This window comes from Dromiciops gliroides, chromosome 4 (assembly GCF_019393635.1).
Source record: "Dromiciops gliroides isolate mDroGli1 chromosome 4, mDroGli1.pri, whole genome shotgun sequence".
NCBI lineage: Eukaryota > Metazoa > Chordata > Mammalia > Microbiotheria > Microbiotheriidae > Dromiciops > Dromiciops gliroides.
In genome coordinates, this window is record NC_057864.1 from 420,920,077 (window position 1) to 420,938,206 (window position 18,130).

At 36.6% G+C, this 18,130-nt stretch overlaps 1 pseudogene; it reads left to right on the forward strand.

The window, feature by feature from the left end:
• Positions 1-557: 557 nt before the first annotated feature.
• LOC122755188 overlaps positions 558-18,130 on the forward strand; it is a 39,190-nt pseudogene continuing 21,617 nt past the window's right edge.

Consider the following 18,130-nt stretch of genomic DNA (forward strand, 5'->3'; position numbering starts at 1 on the left):
TAAAGGGGAAGAAGAAATACATAGCCAGATTAAAAATGTGAGACAAAGGAACTAATCAGAAAAAAACCTAGTGTGAAAGGAGTAACAAATGAGAGAAGGTGATCAGGGATGAGAAGCAAGCCAGTGGGAACAGGGTTACCTTAAAAAAAATATTAAGGTAAAGTAACAAGAAAAATCTTGGGAAAAAATAAGAGACAGATGAAAGAAAATATAAACCTAACTCATAACTTTAAATGGATTGAATGGATTAAACTATCCAATAAAACAGACAGATTGAATAAGAAAACAAAATCTTACAATCAATTACTTAAACTAATTTAAAAAACAAATCAAAATGGTAATGAGAAGAAAAAAATTTACTTTGTATCAAATGAATTGAAAATAGTTGTTACAACCATGCTGTCTGACAAAGCAAAAACAAACATTCCAAAAAATGAATAAAGGAAAGTATAGTAAGCTGAAAGGAACATAGACTCATAAAAACCCCCAATATCAATAAAGTTATGTGCTCAAAATCTTAGCCTCCAAATTCATAAAGGAAACATCTGAGCTACGATATGACTGACACAACGGTGACAGGAGATTTCAGCATACTTCTCAGTTTTAACAGATAAATAAAAGGGGAACTATGAATGGAATTGAACAAATTGCTGGAGAAACTAGAGCGATATATATATACACATACATACATATATATATACATCTATCTTAAATACTACAGAAAAAACGCACGTGTATGTATATATATGTGTATGTAAGTATAAACATGTATTTCTTAGCACCACATGGAATTTTTACAAAAATTGACCATGTAAATAGGGCATAGAGATATTGCAAAGATATTTTAAAAGATCTAAATACCCAAACACCCTTAAACAGACAAAATAGTAATTGGTATACAGGAACCACAAACAAAAGATGCAGACCCAAATGTAGACTTCAAAATTACTAAATAATAAATGAGACTCAGAATAAATCATAGAAACAACTATAGAAAAGAAAAATTATAATGCAGTATAACAATTTCTGGGATTCAGCTAAAACAGTCCTCATGGGAAAAATACCCTTATTCACATACATTAACAAAGTTGAAAAAAGAGCATTAATGAACTGAATATGCATTTTTAAAAATTAGTCAACAAATAAATGTGAAATAGAATTAAAAATTAGAGAGGAAATAGATAAATTGCAAGCCAAAAAAATAATAAAAAAACTAAAACTAAAAGTTTGAAAAGACTTAAAATTAATAAATGCTTAGCTAATCTGACTAAAAAGAGGAGAAAATAACATAAGATGAAATCACATCAAAACCAAAAGAACCAGAACATAAGCCTAGCTTTATACCAAAAAAACTTACAACACAAAAGAAATGCAGGAATGCCTTCAAAAATATAATATACCCAAACTATCAGACAACCAGATAGATACTTAAATCACCACCTCAGAAAAGGAAATGGATATAAAGGAGCTACCAAAGGGGAAAAAAACTTAATCTTGATGGATTACTTGAAAATTTTATCAAAGTTTTAAAGAACATGTAGTATCCATACTTTACAAATGATTCTCAGAAATTGAGATTATTCTTTCACTCTCAAAGAAGACATTGGGGTGATGTCATGACTTGCAGTGAAAGAGTGAGGTAGGGCTGTTCAAATTCACCAGCCTCACTCTCCTCCAGAGTCCAGTGCCAAGATATCTATCATGATGACTGGAGATGGCCCTGGATGTATAATGCAATTGAGGTTAAGTGACTTGGCTAGGGTCACACAGCTTGTAAGGGTCTGAGGTGAGATTTGAACTCAGCTCCTTCCAACTTCCTTTCAGTCCTCTATCCACTGCACCACCTAGCTGCCCAACGACAATTATTAGTATAAGGAAAAAGCCCCTACCAGAATCCTTTTATGAGACAAATATAATACAACTGCTTTAACCAGAGAAAGAAAACAGGAAATGTTCAGCCATTGTCACTAACGAACATTGACCAAAAAACTTTCAACAGAATCCTGTCAAATGGACCATAATAATTTATCCAAGAAATCATGACGAAGTAGGACTTATACCAATGATGGAAGGATGGTTTAACATTAGGAAAACAGTAATGTTTTCAAAACATCTATAACTACGTGATCATCTCAACAGATGTGGAAAAAACCTTGACAATGGCTCTTTTATGCTAAAAACCCTACAGAGTAGTATAGTCAGAGAGGCACCTTTTTTGAAAAATAAAAAGCATCTTTAAAAACAAAAGGAAGCACGTGCAATGGAATGTTTTACTAGAACCTTTTCCAGTAAATGTGTGGGTGAAACCAGGTTACCCACTCTTACCAGTGTTATTTGATATAGCCCTGGAAATACAAATCAAAACCACCTAAAGTTTTTACCTTACACTCTGTGAATTAGCAAAGATTACCAAAAATGCCAATAGTCAATGTTGGAGAGGTTCTGGATTGATAAACATGTCAGTACATTGTTCGTGAAGCTGTGAAATGGTCTGACCATGTTGGAAAGTACTTTGGAATTATGCAAATAAAGTGACTAAAATATCCATGCCGTTTGAACCAAAGATTCCAGTATTGGGCTTATGCTAACCCCAGGAAGCCATCACTGAGGAAAAGTTCCCATAACTCCAAAATATTCATAGTAGCACTTTTTTTGTGATATCAAGGAATTGGAAATAAAGTAGATGCCCATCAGTTGAGGAATGGCTAAATACATTGTGGTACATGAATGTAATGAAATAAAACTATGCAGTAGGAAACAATGTGGACGATGAATAGAGAAGTATAGAAAGATCTACAGAAAGATGAACTGATGAATAAGCAGAGTTAAGAAAAAATATACACAGTAACTACAATGATACAAATTAAAAGAACTACACACTAAAAAAAAGTAAATGTAGTAAAATTATAATAAGCAAGACAAATGAAGAAATGAGAGGACACCCCCCAACTCACTCTTTTGTGGAGTTGAAGGTCCACATGTGGTTTCAGTTTTTCAGTGTATCTAGTTGAACTGATTTCCTCTTCAAAAAATACTGCTTGTCTTATGGAGTCTCTCAGAGAGGGAGAGGGATATTTGGGATGACTGATGGACATAGAAAAGGCGACTCAAGAATATAGCCTTGGGGTATAATCACAGAGGGTAAGATATGGATGATAATCCAGCAAAGGAGACCAAAGAAACAGTAGAAGAACCAAAATGGATAACTGTTGAAGAGGAAATTCATTTCTAATATGTCAATATACAAAGCAACATTTTGAAGTTGCTAAGCAAAATTATTCTTGGTACTTGGGTCCATTTAGTTAATTAGCTAAAATAAACATTCCACTAGTAATTAGTTTTCCTCTGGTCCCAGGATTTCATTAAAATAGAGAAATCCCTGTGAGGAAACTCCATCAATGCAGATTGTCAATCAGGATCATAAGTATATATTAGAGACAATATTTGAACTTAGGTCTTCCTCTCTCTGAGGTTAAGTTTGTATCCAGTATAATGTGCTGCCTCTCAGCCAATTGATCCTAGACTGATTAATTTTGAAAGTGACTAAACCCTGTAAAAATTTATTAACTAGGGTAGAAGTATTCCATACCAAATGCTGACTGAAGGCCCAGAAAAAGCTGACATTGTTGTTCCTTGCCTTTGCTTGAATCTAGGAAGTCATCTGGTTAACAATCTTGGCTTTTCATGGAAACTAGGAGGTAGGGGCCTATTTATAGGGAAGTGGGTTTGGCTCACTTGTGTAACCCACTTAGAGATGGATGTTCTGCCACAAAGGTCAGTTTGGTTCATCCCATGAATGAGCATTAGATAATGGAGGTTTTCTACCTACTCAGGGCAAAGTCTGAGGGACTTATTGTTGCCTGTGGTCAGAATTGGCTGAAAATACTTTTCCTGAACCAAAGGTTTCTTTCCTTTCTTCAGGGTAGAAAATATGCCTTGTATGACAGCTAGTTCTTCAGGTGTTAATGGTCAAACGTTTGTTACAACTACCCTGCCTCTAGGGAGCACCCTCTCCTACCTCTCCTCCCCCCAAATCTTCTAAAGGAATTATACTATGGCAAATGATAGCTGTTGTCAGACATGGGCTATTTAAGGGAATCAGACCATATTTATTCTATTCTGCTTAGGTAGGGCTCAGATAGGATGAGATTTGAATTGTTTGCTGAAGAATCATAAGCTGGAAAGCCATGTCAGGTTAGGTTTTCTTCAGACACTTCAATCCATGTAACTGATAGAAATCTGGGTCAACGTGTTAGGCTTAAACTGCCTCTGTAATTCTCATCACCCTGTGCTCTATTAGAGATGGTTGTCATGTTCTTACCAAATGACTTTAGAGCAAAGGAGTTTAGAAGATGTTTGCATTTCATCACCTAATTTTTGTGTTGCTCTCCTACACTGAAGCATTTTAATCAGTCTTTTAAGAAGATTTTAGAAATATTTTGTTTTCCTAATGACTGTTCTCTATTTTAAAACCAACTCCAAGCCAATACCTGCCCCCCCCCCCCATTAGATTGTAAGCTCCTTCAAGACAGGAATTGTCTTTCGCCTATTTTTTTTTAGTCCCCAGCACTTAGCACAATACCTGGCACATAGTAGGTGTTTAATAAATGTTTGTCAATTGAATAGTTGTTCAGTGCTTTAGCCCTTGATTGAATAGTTGTTTAATGCTCTAGCCCATACTTTATATTTTTTCGCAGATCTGTTTTCAGTGTCATGTAGATAAGGTAAATATATGTTTTTTTAGTGTTTAGGAACATGCAAATTATGATTTATCACAAGGGTAAGCTCAATAAGTAGTGAAGAGAAAAAAATCTTTACATTTGAAGAACTTTGCACATAAACATTCAATTAGACATTTAGTAACTACCCAGCTGTGGAGGAAGTGCAGTACTCTTTGGTAAGGACTGAAAATATGATAACAGACACTGCTCTCAATAAATTTATAATTTTGGCACCTCAGAGGAAACAACTATTAGCATTAGTTCAGAGTTGCAGAGGCAGGTTTGATCCAGATATAAGCATAAACAAGAGTAATTAGAGCTCAATGAAAGTGAAATGGTCTATCTAAAGAGGTAGCATGCTCTATCACTAGAGGTCTTCAGGTGGTGACTGGATGCCCACTTAAACATTTCACCAAACATTTCTTAAGTGCCTACTATGTCCTGAGATGCCCTATCCTTTAGGAGTTGTATTCTAATGGAGGGAGCATGAGAATGACATTAACCCAGATAAGATAGCTGTCATGTTCTCCCCAAGTCTTCTCTTTGCAAGTCTAATCACCTCCAAGATGCATCCACCAGTGCTCATATAGTAGGAACTGAAGCTCTTTCACTGCCCTAGTTGCTCTTCTTTAGATAATGTCTAGCTTATCTATGTCATTCTTAAAATATGGAACCCAGAAGTAAACTTAGTATTCCAAATATAGGCTCATCACGGTATAATGCCACTCTCTGCATCCTTAGGTTTTATTAGCTTGCTTGACTAAAATCATGTTTGCTCATGAGCTTGCCATCCACTAAAGTCCCCAAGAATTTTTTCCTAGAACTGTTATTTAGCTATCTCCCTAATCATGTACAAGTAAAGCAGATTTTTTGAATACTTAAAAGACTTTGCATTTATCCCTGTTAAATTTCATCTTATTTAATTTGACTGAATGTCAAAATGCCTGTCAAGATCTTCTTGAATTCTCTAGTGGGTTATCTATTCTTCCCAGATTACATAATCTGCAAATTTGATAAACATGCCAAGTCATTGATAAAAATAGTAAATCACTTACAGTGAAATACAGATACTGATAATATGAAGGGAGAATTGAAAGAATTTGACAACCGATTGGATGTGAGAAATTGAGAGGACAGTAAATAAAGATGTCTCTAAGGTTTCATACTAGAGTGTCCAGGATACTGGTGGTGCCATCATCAAATAGGAGCATTTAGGAGTATCTTATAGTTAAATTAGGAGTGGTTGTGGTATATCCAGGTTGAAATGTCCAGCAGGCATTTAGAAATGTAGAACTGGAATTCAGAAGAGAGAATGAATGAATGACTGGATGGATGGATGGATGGATGGATGGATAGATAGATAGATAGATAGATAGATATAGATAGATTGTATATGTGATCAGCTGGAGTATAGGAGAGATGTCATGTCACTTCCTGCATCCTTAGATGCTTTATCTATATCTAATTTTGCGAGTCATTGCTTAGTTCTGATTATCCTACAGGAAAAGATTAAGTCACCAAGAGAGAAAATGTAAAGAGAAGGAAAGAGAACCCAAGAATGAGCCTTGAAGAACACTATACCTAGGAGACAGAAGGAGGAAGGACCAACATTTATACAGATCTATTTAAAGTGCTTTATATGTGTTAACTTTGATTCTCTCAGTAACCTGTGAAGTAGATGCTGTTATTTCCCCCATTTTACAGAGGAGGAACCTGAGGCTAAGAAAGGATAAGTGACTTGCCCAGGTCACACAAGCTACTAAATGTCTGAGACCATATTTCAACCCAGGTCTTATGCTCTATCCACTGTAAAAATAAAGGTAAAAATAAATGAACTAGTTAAATACTGGAATTGATGTAATTTCTCAAAGTTTTTTTTCCATATAAATATTTTATTATTTTCCAGTTACATTTAGAGAGTTTTCAACATTTGTATTTTTTTGATTTCTAGTTTCAGATTTTTCTCCCTCCCTCCCCAAAACAGCAAGTAATCTGATATAGGTTATATATGTACAATCACATTAAACATATTTCTGCATTAGTCATGTAATGAGAGAAGAATCAGAGCAAAAAGGAAAAACCTCAAAAAAGAAAAACAAACAACAAAAATGATAGAAATCGTGTGGTTCGATCTGCATCCAGATTCAACAGTTCTTTTTTTTTAAAATTTTTTCTGGATTTGGAGAGCATTTTCCATCATGAGTCCTTTGGAACTATCTTGGACCATTGTATTGCTGAGAAGAATCAAGTATTATCACAATTGATCAACACACAATGTTGTTGATACTATGTACAGTGTTCTCCTGATTCTGCTCATCTCACTCATCATCAGTTCATGCAAGTCCTTCCAGGTTTCTCTGAAATTGCCTGCAATCTTTCAAAGTTTTGAAGCACTCGGCCTCTATCATTTAATTTGAGACTCACAATCCTATAAGAGGTTATTACTTTTCTGATCTTAAAGATAAGGAAACAGGTTCTATGTATCAGAGTTAGAATTAAAATTAAGATCTTCCTGGCTTTTAATCCAACACACTATCCTTTATATTAACTGGCCTTTCAAGTGAACCGAAGAGAAGGGAATCAGGAGAAGACAATGACAAAAAAGCAAGGAAAATATACATGAAATACATTGTAGTATCTGAAGCTGAAGAAAGGACAAGGAGGGTGACCTTGGAAAGAGGAAGTTGAATAGAGTGGTGGTTTTGGAAACCAGGTTATAGGGACTTGTGAAATGGTTAGATAATGAAATAAGTAAAGACTGAAAACACATTTCTAAGAATTTTTCAGTGAAGCCGAAGGGAAGTAGCAGGATCCAAAAAAAAGGCTTAAAGATAGAAGTATGTTTATAAACAATGGCCAATCATCTTTAGGTAAGGAAAGACTGATAATGACAAAGAGGGATTTTAAAGTCCTAAAGGACTTAAGAGCTCATCTAATCCTCCTATATCCCCCCACACACACACACACACACTTTTTTCTTAACAGTTGACAAAAATGAGAGTCCAAGAAGTGATTTGCTCAAGATCTCACAACTCAGTTCCATAAAGTCCAAATTCAGTACTCCTTCCATAGGAAATATATAAACTGAACCATGAGCTTCAGAAAATAAGATATAGAATGGAAGACAAGAAGACATTCAGTACTAAATTTTGAGGCTCTTACTATATATAGAGAGGGGATTTGACCTTAGGAGGAAGCAGCTTCTTGTACACCAAGGAGTAATTGGCATCCCTAGGTTCCATCAGGTAGAGGTCTTCTAGTAGGCTTCTAGAGAAATGACTAAATAGTGGTTCAATATCAATGACAGATGGTAGAAGTAATACCTCATGATGTGAATTCTGGAATGCACTAAATGAAGCTCGCTATCATCTTTTCCTTATTCTCCCTGTCTCTTCTGTCTTTAGTCCATTTTTCTTTCATTAGCTTTGCATTCTTTCAAACCTGGTATCCTAAAAGCTTCTGACTCATGGAGAACTTCTAGAAGATGTAGTTCAGACTCCTGAAACACCATCAACAGCAAAGAGATACTTATGGTGTGGGGAGAGGGGTAGGGGAGGAATACATTTGCATAAAAGATAGAAAGGTCTGGTAACAGGAAGAATAGCAAGGGTATCTAAGAATGGTATCAGAAATGCTAATGCTCTTGTGAGCTAAGACTAGCTAAGTATGCTCCGGGAAACACCTCAAAAAAGACTTAATATATGCTATGTGCTAATGGAAAACAAGAAATGATAAGGCCCAGGTGAATGGGACAGTGTTCACAGACCACAGAGAAGGCAAAATACTTTTTACTCTTTAGACTGGGAAGGACAGGATAAACTCAGGAGTTGGAAACACTACGTAAATGATGAAATGCTAAAAGCCCTTAGCTGATCACAGTGAATTCAAATCACTGGCCCAAACGAATGACATTTTAAAGAACTAGCCACTGTTGGTTATTGATCTTTGAAAAACTATAGAAAATTAGGGAAGCACCATGGGACTGAAGAAGGCTAAGCATTCATGATTTTTGGATGTAGATCTGGCACTTACTTGAACTGGATGTGATCTTGGAGGCCTCTTAAAAAATATGGCCTCTGACTAATTTTGCCCCACTTCAGATTTACTCTAGGAATCTCAAAAAACGTCTTGTCTGGGAGTCCACTGGTTTCCTGTGGGATGCAGCTGAGAAGGGTCTCTGTGTGGTAGGCCACAGGTAAGAAGATAGTGGTACAGTGGATAAAGTACTGAACATGAAGCCTTGGGACCTGAATTCAGATCCCCTTCCTTTCACTTATTTGTGTAGCCTTGGGCTAGTCATGTAACCTCACTGCACCTTTAATGTTGACAGGGCCCTTCTCAAAGGTGATTGCTTAACAAGATACAGGCAGGGAGTGTGTCATTGTAAAAACATGGATAAACATACTTTTCTTGGTAAGAGAGATATTAAGAATAATAACTTTTCTTTATCAGCAGGTATGTGTAACGTAGCTCTAGTGCAATGAACTCCCAAGAATTTAAGGATTAGGTGAGGTCATCTCACCTCAACACTGTTCCTGAGGAAGATAATCATTTCTAGGGGAAATTAAGCTTCTCAGTGGATAGAGCGCTGGACTTAGAGCCAAGAAGACCTGAGTTCAAATTGGGCCTCAGAAACTTAGTAGCTATGTTACCTTGGGCAAGTCATTTAACCTCTGCCTGCCTCAGTTTCCTTAACTATAAAATGGTATTAATAATAGCATCTTCCTCCGAAGGTTGTAAGGATGAAATGATACATTTATAAAGTGCTTAGCACAGTTCTTGACATAATACATGCTATATAAATATTTCCTTCCCTCTTCCGTTGGGAGGGGTTGGCATTCTAGGTACTAATTAAATTATGACAAATAGTACCCAAATGTCTCCAGTCTTTTAATCGTGTTTTTTTCAGGTTGTGGAACATACATACTACCAAATCATTTGCAACTTCCCAAGAGTCAGCAAATAAGCAAATTTTAGAAGGTGCAGTTTCATATTAACACTAGACAACTATAAGAATCATGCAGACCACATGCAATTACCCACTTGGAATGGCACCCTCAGGCCTGAGTCCTTTAGAATGGTGCTCAACAAAGTGTATTAGGACACCTATGGTCCACTGCCTCTGACACTAGTACCTTTTTATATTTGGGCATCCAGAAAGACAGACTCAAAGTACTTTGTGGGTCAGCATCCACTCAAAGCCATAGCTCATGAATGTGTTTCCTTTACTAGACTAACCAGAGGTTATGACCATCAATTTAAAGTAAGAGACATTTAATATCAATTTTTTTAAAGTAATAAACTTCTAAGTGGGGTACACTGTGTCACAAGAGTGTCCCATTTATTATTTCCAATTCCAAACCCAAACTATCTGACTAGCAGAGCCAGGCCTGGCACAGAACAACTACCTTATGCACTTATATGCCAGAAAAACATGAAACTCCAAAAGAAATAGAGAATTCTCTAAAAAAAATATAAAATACACTAATTGTTAGAACACTAAATAAAGATCTCAATTTAATTACAGAAAAAACAAGCTACAAAGGAACTACGAAAAGGGGTCAAGAAAGCCTATGTCAAGGTTGATTTACAGGAAATATCAAAGATTTATTTAAAAAACAAAAACTTGGTACTTAACGTCCACCAAACTCCTTTTATGAGACAAATATAGTCATAATACCTAAACCAGGGAAGAAAAAAAACCCTATAAAACAAAATCATTAGTTAATATTTATTAAAATGTAAATAACTAAAAAAGAAAAGGCTATAGTACTTTATCCAAAAACGGATGAACTATGATCAAGTTGGATTCGTACTAGGATGCAATGATGGCTCAACATTAGGCAAACAACATAATCATATTAAAAAAATATATACAAAACTAAATCTTTATATATAAATAAATAGCCTTTGGAAAAGTTAAAATTATGCTGAAAACTCTATAAATTCAGAAGGACCTTTTTTTTGGGGGGGGGTATGACAATGTATCTATCTAAAACTAAAAGCCAGAATTATATGTAATAGGAAAAATACTTTGGAAGCTTTCTAAACAGGAGTAAACCAAACATCCCCTCTTTTCCTGCTGTTATTTGATATAGGTCTAGATAGTATTAAAGTTATTTGAATATATAAACTCTGCAAGTATGAATGGTTTAATTTGTATTTGTATCCTCAGAACCTACCACAGTGCCTGCAACATAGAAAACACTTAATAAATTTTGACTGATGAGAGAGAACTAAAAATAGACTATCTGTATCTATTGATGACATGATGGTTTGTATAGCAAAGATACTAAATGAGACAGTAACTTCAGAAAAGAGGTGGGCTACAAAATCTATAAATATCAATTGGATTTCTATCTAGCAATAACAAAATCTTAAATCTGAGACGATTCTTTACCCAATAAGGAATAAAAGTGATCACCAAATACAACAGAAATACAAAATTGAAGAGGTTTTTGCATGAACAAAATGCAACCCAATAAGGGAAATGGTCAACTGGGTAAAATCTCTGTATTGAACTCTGATAAAGGTCTGACATCCAAGACTGATTGTCATCTAATGGAAATATATGGACTAAAAGAATTCCCCAGTAGATAAGTGGTCAAAGTATATGAACAAACAAATCTCAAAAGAATAGTGTATTAACTACATGAAAAAAAATGCTCTAAATCACTAATAATAAGAGAAATACAAGCCAAAGCTGAAGTTTCACTTTACACCCAGAAAATTGGTAAAGATGACAAAAGATAGTAATAGACAATGTTGGAAAGGTTATAGAAAGATATACACATTAATGTACTATGGGTAAAGGTATGAATTATGGAATGTAAGTGATATAAAAACAAAAGATAGCAATGAAAATTTGTTATTAAAAAATTAACCTAAATATAAATCAACTATCATAACAAAGAGACTGAAAGAGCCTAGAAACCATTTTAACCAGCAAATATTTAATCTCCTTCCCAAGCAAGATATAGTAGCCAAGAGCAATACTGGTTTGAGTAAAAATTAACCTATAAAACTTTTTGAAGGAGAATATTGCAAGGTTATGAGCAGTCATAAAATAGGCAAGCAGTGGAAGGAAAAAATGTAAAGCTTGGTGAGCAGCATATTGAGTAATTACAGAATGGCTCAAATCATGTGAGGCTTGTTGCTGGCCACATATATACCTCATAAAGATAGGAATTTAGAACAAGATAAAAAGGATGAGACCTCACCCTTTTTTATTTGGGAGACCCAAAAAATCTTAAGAAATTGAAAAAAATGTGGGGTTCTAGACCTGTATTTGGACAATTTGTTCAAACCCTAAAAATTATTTTGAAGTTGGTTACAGGTAAGCATTCAGTCATTGATAGGAGTTTAAAAGGATTTCCTGTCTTTGTAAGTAGATAGGTTAAATACCTACAGCCTATAATTCCCTGGCTAACTATTCTAGGTTCCAAAAGAACTTAACTTTTTTTTTTTTTGTGAGGCAATTGGGGTTAAGTGACTTGCCCAGGGTCACACAGCTAGTAAGTGTTAAGTGTCTGAGGCCGGATTTGAACTCAGGTACTCCTGACTCCAGGGCCGGTGCTCTATCCATTGCACCACCTAGCTGCCCCAAGAACTTAACTTTTAAGGGCAAGGGGCAGGATGGTTGACACTAGGCCGATTCTTCTGAAGAGAAGGGAGCTAATGGTTTTCTCTTTGACTGGGTATGGAAGATCTTGACTCTCTTACTCAAAGAACTGACACACCTTCAGTCTCCAAGCTAAAAGAGATATGGAAGAGCCCTTTTCCTTTTATGGGGAAGAAATACCAACTTAAATTAGTATTTCAGCTGAATCCCAGAATCTTAACAAAGTATTACAACCACATGCCCAGAGAAGTTTGAAGACTTCCAGTGGGGAAACCCACTATTTTCTGAGGCAGCCCTTTCCCACTTTCAAATGGTTTTCATTAATAGGAAATTATTCTCCTGACATCAAACCTAAATTTTTCTTTCTGCAACTTCTACCCATTGCTATTAGTCCCTTTCTCTAGGGATGGTTTTTTTAAATGTCTATTTAATTTCATTATACTAAGTTTGACCTAGTGATCTAACCTGTACAAATCTTTTTGGATCCTGATTCTGTCATTCCACATCATTGCAATTAAAGAGTCTTTATGGTTCTTCCACAGATGACCTAATGGTGACCACTAGATCCACTCTTATTTTCTCTCATCTAGACCTGTTACTAAGCTTAATTTAGGGAAGCTTATGTGCCTATGGACCCAATGTGTCTTTATGAGGGGGCCTGTGGTATTTGTTAAAAGAGAATCAGTGGGGCATCTAGGTGACGCAGTAGATAGAGCACCAGCCCTGGAGTCGGGAGTACCTGAGTTCAAATCCGGCCTCAGACACTTAACACTTACTAGCTGTGTGACCCTGGGCAAGTCACTTAATCCCAATTGCCTCACACAAAAAAAACAAAAAAGAGAGAGAGAGAGAATCAATCTCTCTCCACCAATGAATTAGAAGGGAGTTTTCATTATACACACCACAGTGAAAGTATGCCAGCCATAGCAGATAAGGATTCCAGTGGTGGAGGTGGTAATGTTGTGTAATAGCCAATAGACAATAACTTAGTAAAGTTCCAGGAAGGTGGAGACAAAGGATGTTTGCAGTCTTTTACTTGAGACCTTTCTTGGCTCCTGTCCCCAGAACTAAGTGGTCCTTTACCCAGAGAGACTCTTTCTTGGAATTTTTCCCATTGCTCCAACCACACTCTACCACATATTTAGCATCATAAAAAAAAATTGTTGATTTCAGAGCAACAGAGACCTTAGAAATAATCTAGTCCAAACTTTTCATTTTACAGTTGAAGAATGTGAGACCTCCAGGAAGGAAAGTGAATTACCCTGGATACATCCAATTCTTGGCAAAGATAGGAAGCAAATCCAGGTGTGGCTGGTTCCTTTTCTTCCTTCTTTTCCATCTCTCACCTAGAGATGATTGTGATAAGGCCTAGCTCTGGTTTCAGGTACATGATGGCTGCAGCCCTCTGCTCTCTTATCAGAATTTCTGTATCAGGTTCACTGTCACAGTCTGAGCTTATATTTGTCATCTCTGCCCATTTCTTGACTAGAGGGTGATATAGGGAGACAAGTGATTTGTTACTGATCAAGGAGAGGAGGCGGGAACAAGCCTTTATTAAGCACCTGCTGTGTGCCAAGTACTGTGCTACCATTTTTTATAAATATGCCTTTTGATCCTTACAGGGCATAAAAGAAAGGGAAAATAATAATAAGAATTTATATAACACTTTAAGATTTGTAGAACTTTTTTTTGGTGAGGCAATTGGGGTTAAGTGACTTGCCCAGGGTCACAAAGCCAGTAAGTATTAAGCATCTGAGGCCGGATTTGAACTCAGGTCCTCCTGACTCCAGGGCCGGTGCTCTATTCACTGCTCCACCTAGCTCTAGGCCCTGTAGAACATTTTACAAGCATCATCTCAATTTATTCTCACAATAACTCTGGGAGATTGGTGCTATTCTTATCCCCACTTTACACATAAAGAAACTGAGGCACAGAGAGCTTAAGTAATTTGGGTTACACAAACTAGTATGTGTCTGAAACCAGATTTGAATTCTGGTTTTCCTGATTCAAGGTCCAGAACTCTATCCAAGGTGCCACCTAGCTGCCTCTTCACAAAAGGCATGAATATAGAACAAAATACCAGGTTACCTAGGTAGAGCTTTCAATTCCTCTCCATGTTGCCCTAGCCATGTAAATCAGCTCATGAGCAAGACTGAAAGGATCTGGCTGGTGGCTAGTAAGGCCTTTGCCTTACTTTCTATTAGCAACCAAAATCACTGTGTTCTATACATAGATCATAAGGTCCTTGAGAAGAGAGATCATCCTATATATTTGTTTAATCTCTCACCATTTCCTGGTGCCATTTTGGGCATACTTAGCAATTCAGGGAATACTTCCTTATTGGCAATAGTTAGCTAACATTTATTAAGTGCCTAATATATGCAGAGCACTGTGTGGTAGCACAATATGTGGTGCATAGGAAGTATTTAATAGATGAATTAAAAGCAGTTCTTTGAATATGTAAGAGAATTTATTTAAGGCTTTTCTTTTACTCTACTCTTAGTGTAATCAGAGTATTTCTCATATTTTTTCAGTGCTTATTGACTAGGTCAGAGAGGTTTGCAGATCTACAGGGCAATTTCTAACTATCAACATATGGAGTACTAGCATATGCTTCTGCCATATGAGAAAAAATGGAATGTTGTATGGAAGTGCTTGGATGAAGGCTTAGACCTTAAGGGCCAATTTTAGTATAGGAAGAGTTAATTGGGTGGCTCGCCTTAATATTGGGGTAAGAAAAGAAACAGCCTCTTTCAAAAACAAAATAGGTTTATTAATGGGAACAAGTTAAAAACACAAGTAAGGCTAATAGAGCTAGGGACAATGAGAAAGAATCTAAATCTCAGGGGTAAAAAGGCCCCAGGCACCCTGAACCTGCCTCCAGGCCAGCCAGCTCCAAAGAGCCAGCTTTGCCTCAAAAAACAGAAACTCACCACCACCCGAAATCTGTAGCTCTAAGGAGAATTAGCTTGCAGTCTCTTCTGTTTTGGTTCAAAGATCAAACACCAGCAGTTCCTCTAACTGTCTACCTTCCTTCCCCATTTCAGAACACTCTCTAACTGCCTCTAAATGTCTCTCCCACTGGAAGGGGCAGTTCTTATTCATGCTGAGTCTCCAATTGGCCCAGCACACCCACATGGGCTGTCCCCATTATAATCTGGCCAGACCCATGTGGGCATGGGGGAGCCACCAGGGGAGGCCTAGCTACTTAGTTTCAATAAATGTTCCCTGTGGTCAGAGTTCCTCTTGTTTATTCAATTATCTCCCAAAGTACACACCCATTTTCTCTTAGGCTTTTCAAGCTTACATTTTTTTCTTCAGTCTGACCATAATGAAGCAAAGATAGGGTTATGAAAACTCTTAATCACAATTCATTCCTTACAGACCCTTAGTTTAGAAATACTAGTTTTATATATAACTGTCTCAAATAGCTCCCCTTAAAGACTTAAGGACCTCAAGGAAGCTTTGTTACTGGATTGTGTTGCTAATGAGTTATTATTGCACCTACTTTTTGACTTTGCTTGAATCTTATATTTATTCTTATCAGAAGGGGTCAGAGGACCCATTTATTTATTATAAATTATAAATATACTTAGATGCAGTAAGTGATCCTAAGAGAAGTTTTAAGAGTCTTAGAATAGGGGGCGGCTAGGTGGCGCAGTGGATAAAGCACTGGCCCTGGATTCAGGAGTACCTGAGTTCAAATCTGGCCTCAGACACTTAACACCTACTAGTTGTGTGACCCTGGGCAAGTCACTTAACCCCCATTGCCCTGTAAAAACAAAACAAAACAAAACAAAAAAAGAGTCTTAGAATAGCAATGTTTAGTCTATGGTTCTGTAAAGGCATGAGAGTAGAGGAAATGGCATAATTCATTCCTCTCTTCACTTATATGTCCTTTCTGTTATTCCCAAGACTGAATATATGTGTATATATTCTACATATATGTATGTATTCATGTATGTCTCTATAAACACATAAGTGAAGCATGCATGTATATGCACATATATTTATACACATACGTATGCTCGATACACATTTAACTGTTAAGGCTAAAATTCTAGCTAGTCTGTCTAAAATCTAATGAGTGGTTGCCAATAAATTATAAACTTTAGCAAGAGTTAGACTTTTAAGCATTTATTAAGGAGAATAAGAATTTGGTAAAGAGAGAGAGAAAGGCCTACATTCATCTATCTATTAAAGGGAGAGCGCATTTCTAGCTCCGCTCTCTGCCAGAGTCCCCAGGAAAAAGCCCCAGTCAGAGCACCAGGCTCCCCCTTCTTCCTCCCACAAGCAAACGTCACTTCCTGACACCAAAGATGCATGGTCTTGCCCTCAGAGACATTCACCTCATGGGCGGAGCTCTTCTACAGTAAGTTTCCAGCAGGTGGCGTCATTCCAATCATTACATAACATGGTGTACTTTAAATCCCAGCTCTGCTAGTTTTATCTGCATGAGCTTGCTCAGTCATCTGATTTCTCTGAGCCTAGGTTTCTTGATCTATTTAATGAAGAGGTTGGATTAGATGGCCCAAAAAGTCCCTTCCAGCTCTATCTCTCTGATTCTGTGATCTTACTGTGATAAGGCAAGGGGCAACATAGTGTCAGTCACTCAGCAAGCACTCAACAAACACTAATTTTCAGACCTTAGGAAAGTGCTAGAGATTCCAACAAAAACAACAACATGGACTCGCGATCAAGAAACTTCCATTCCAATAGGAGAGGGAGAATAACAACATATAAATAACTGTGATATAAGATAGGTGTATTGCCAATGGAAGGTAATCTCAGAGGGAAGGCCCTGGTTGGGGGTGAGGGGAACAGGGAGAGGGAAGAACCTTCTGCAGAAGGTGGTGCATGTAATGGATAGAGGGCTGGACTTAGAATCAGGAGGACCTGGATTCAAATCTTTCTTCGACACTTATTAGCTGTCACTTAACTTTTCCATGTCCTCTAAGTAGAGGATTTGCCATTTTGCATCAGTGGAGGGATTTTCCATATTGGGAGTTCCCTACCCAGCTGAAATCACAGGTAAGGACCAAAAATAAACAAACAAACAAAAAAAAACACAACTTGCTGTGTTGGGTGCTGGAGATAAAAATCCATCAAAAAAAAAATAATACCTTCATACATTTCTGACTTAAAGTTAGATTCATACTAAGATCATATTCCTTTAATAAATGGCTTGTATGCTTTCTGTCATCCAAATCCTGGTTTAAATCCTCCCCCTCCCTACCCCCTTTCCTTTGGTCCATTAAGGTGCCAGATTTAAATGAGCAATTTCCTAAGTTGTCCTTGTCAGGCAACATTATGGAAATTATTTGAATATCATTGCTAAGCCAGGTGAGCCATTTAAAAATGTAAATAACTTTGCAATACCATGAATCTAGCTGATGAAGAGCTAACTTAATGCTGATTGATTTATTAGAATCTTTTCCTGATTAGTAATTGCTTCAGAATCTCTTTTCAGTGGTTCAGTTTATCATGTCAGTACCAGATCTTAATATATTTCTGTAGAGCTATCAAATCTATAATAAGTGTTTTTACATCATTAGTCATAGTACTTTCCAACAGACAATAGCATTCCAATAGCCATACTTTGTTTTTACAGCCATCGACTACTCACACTTATTATTGATGGGACTTTATGATGTTCAAAAGCTTTACATATATATATATATATATATGTATATATGTATATGTGTATATATATGTCTACGCTTATATATACAGTATGGGTGTTAAATTTTAAATTATGGCACTAAAGCAACATTCAGATTCACAAATT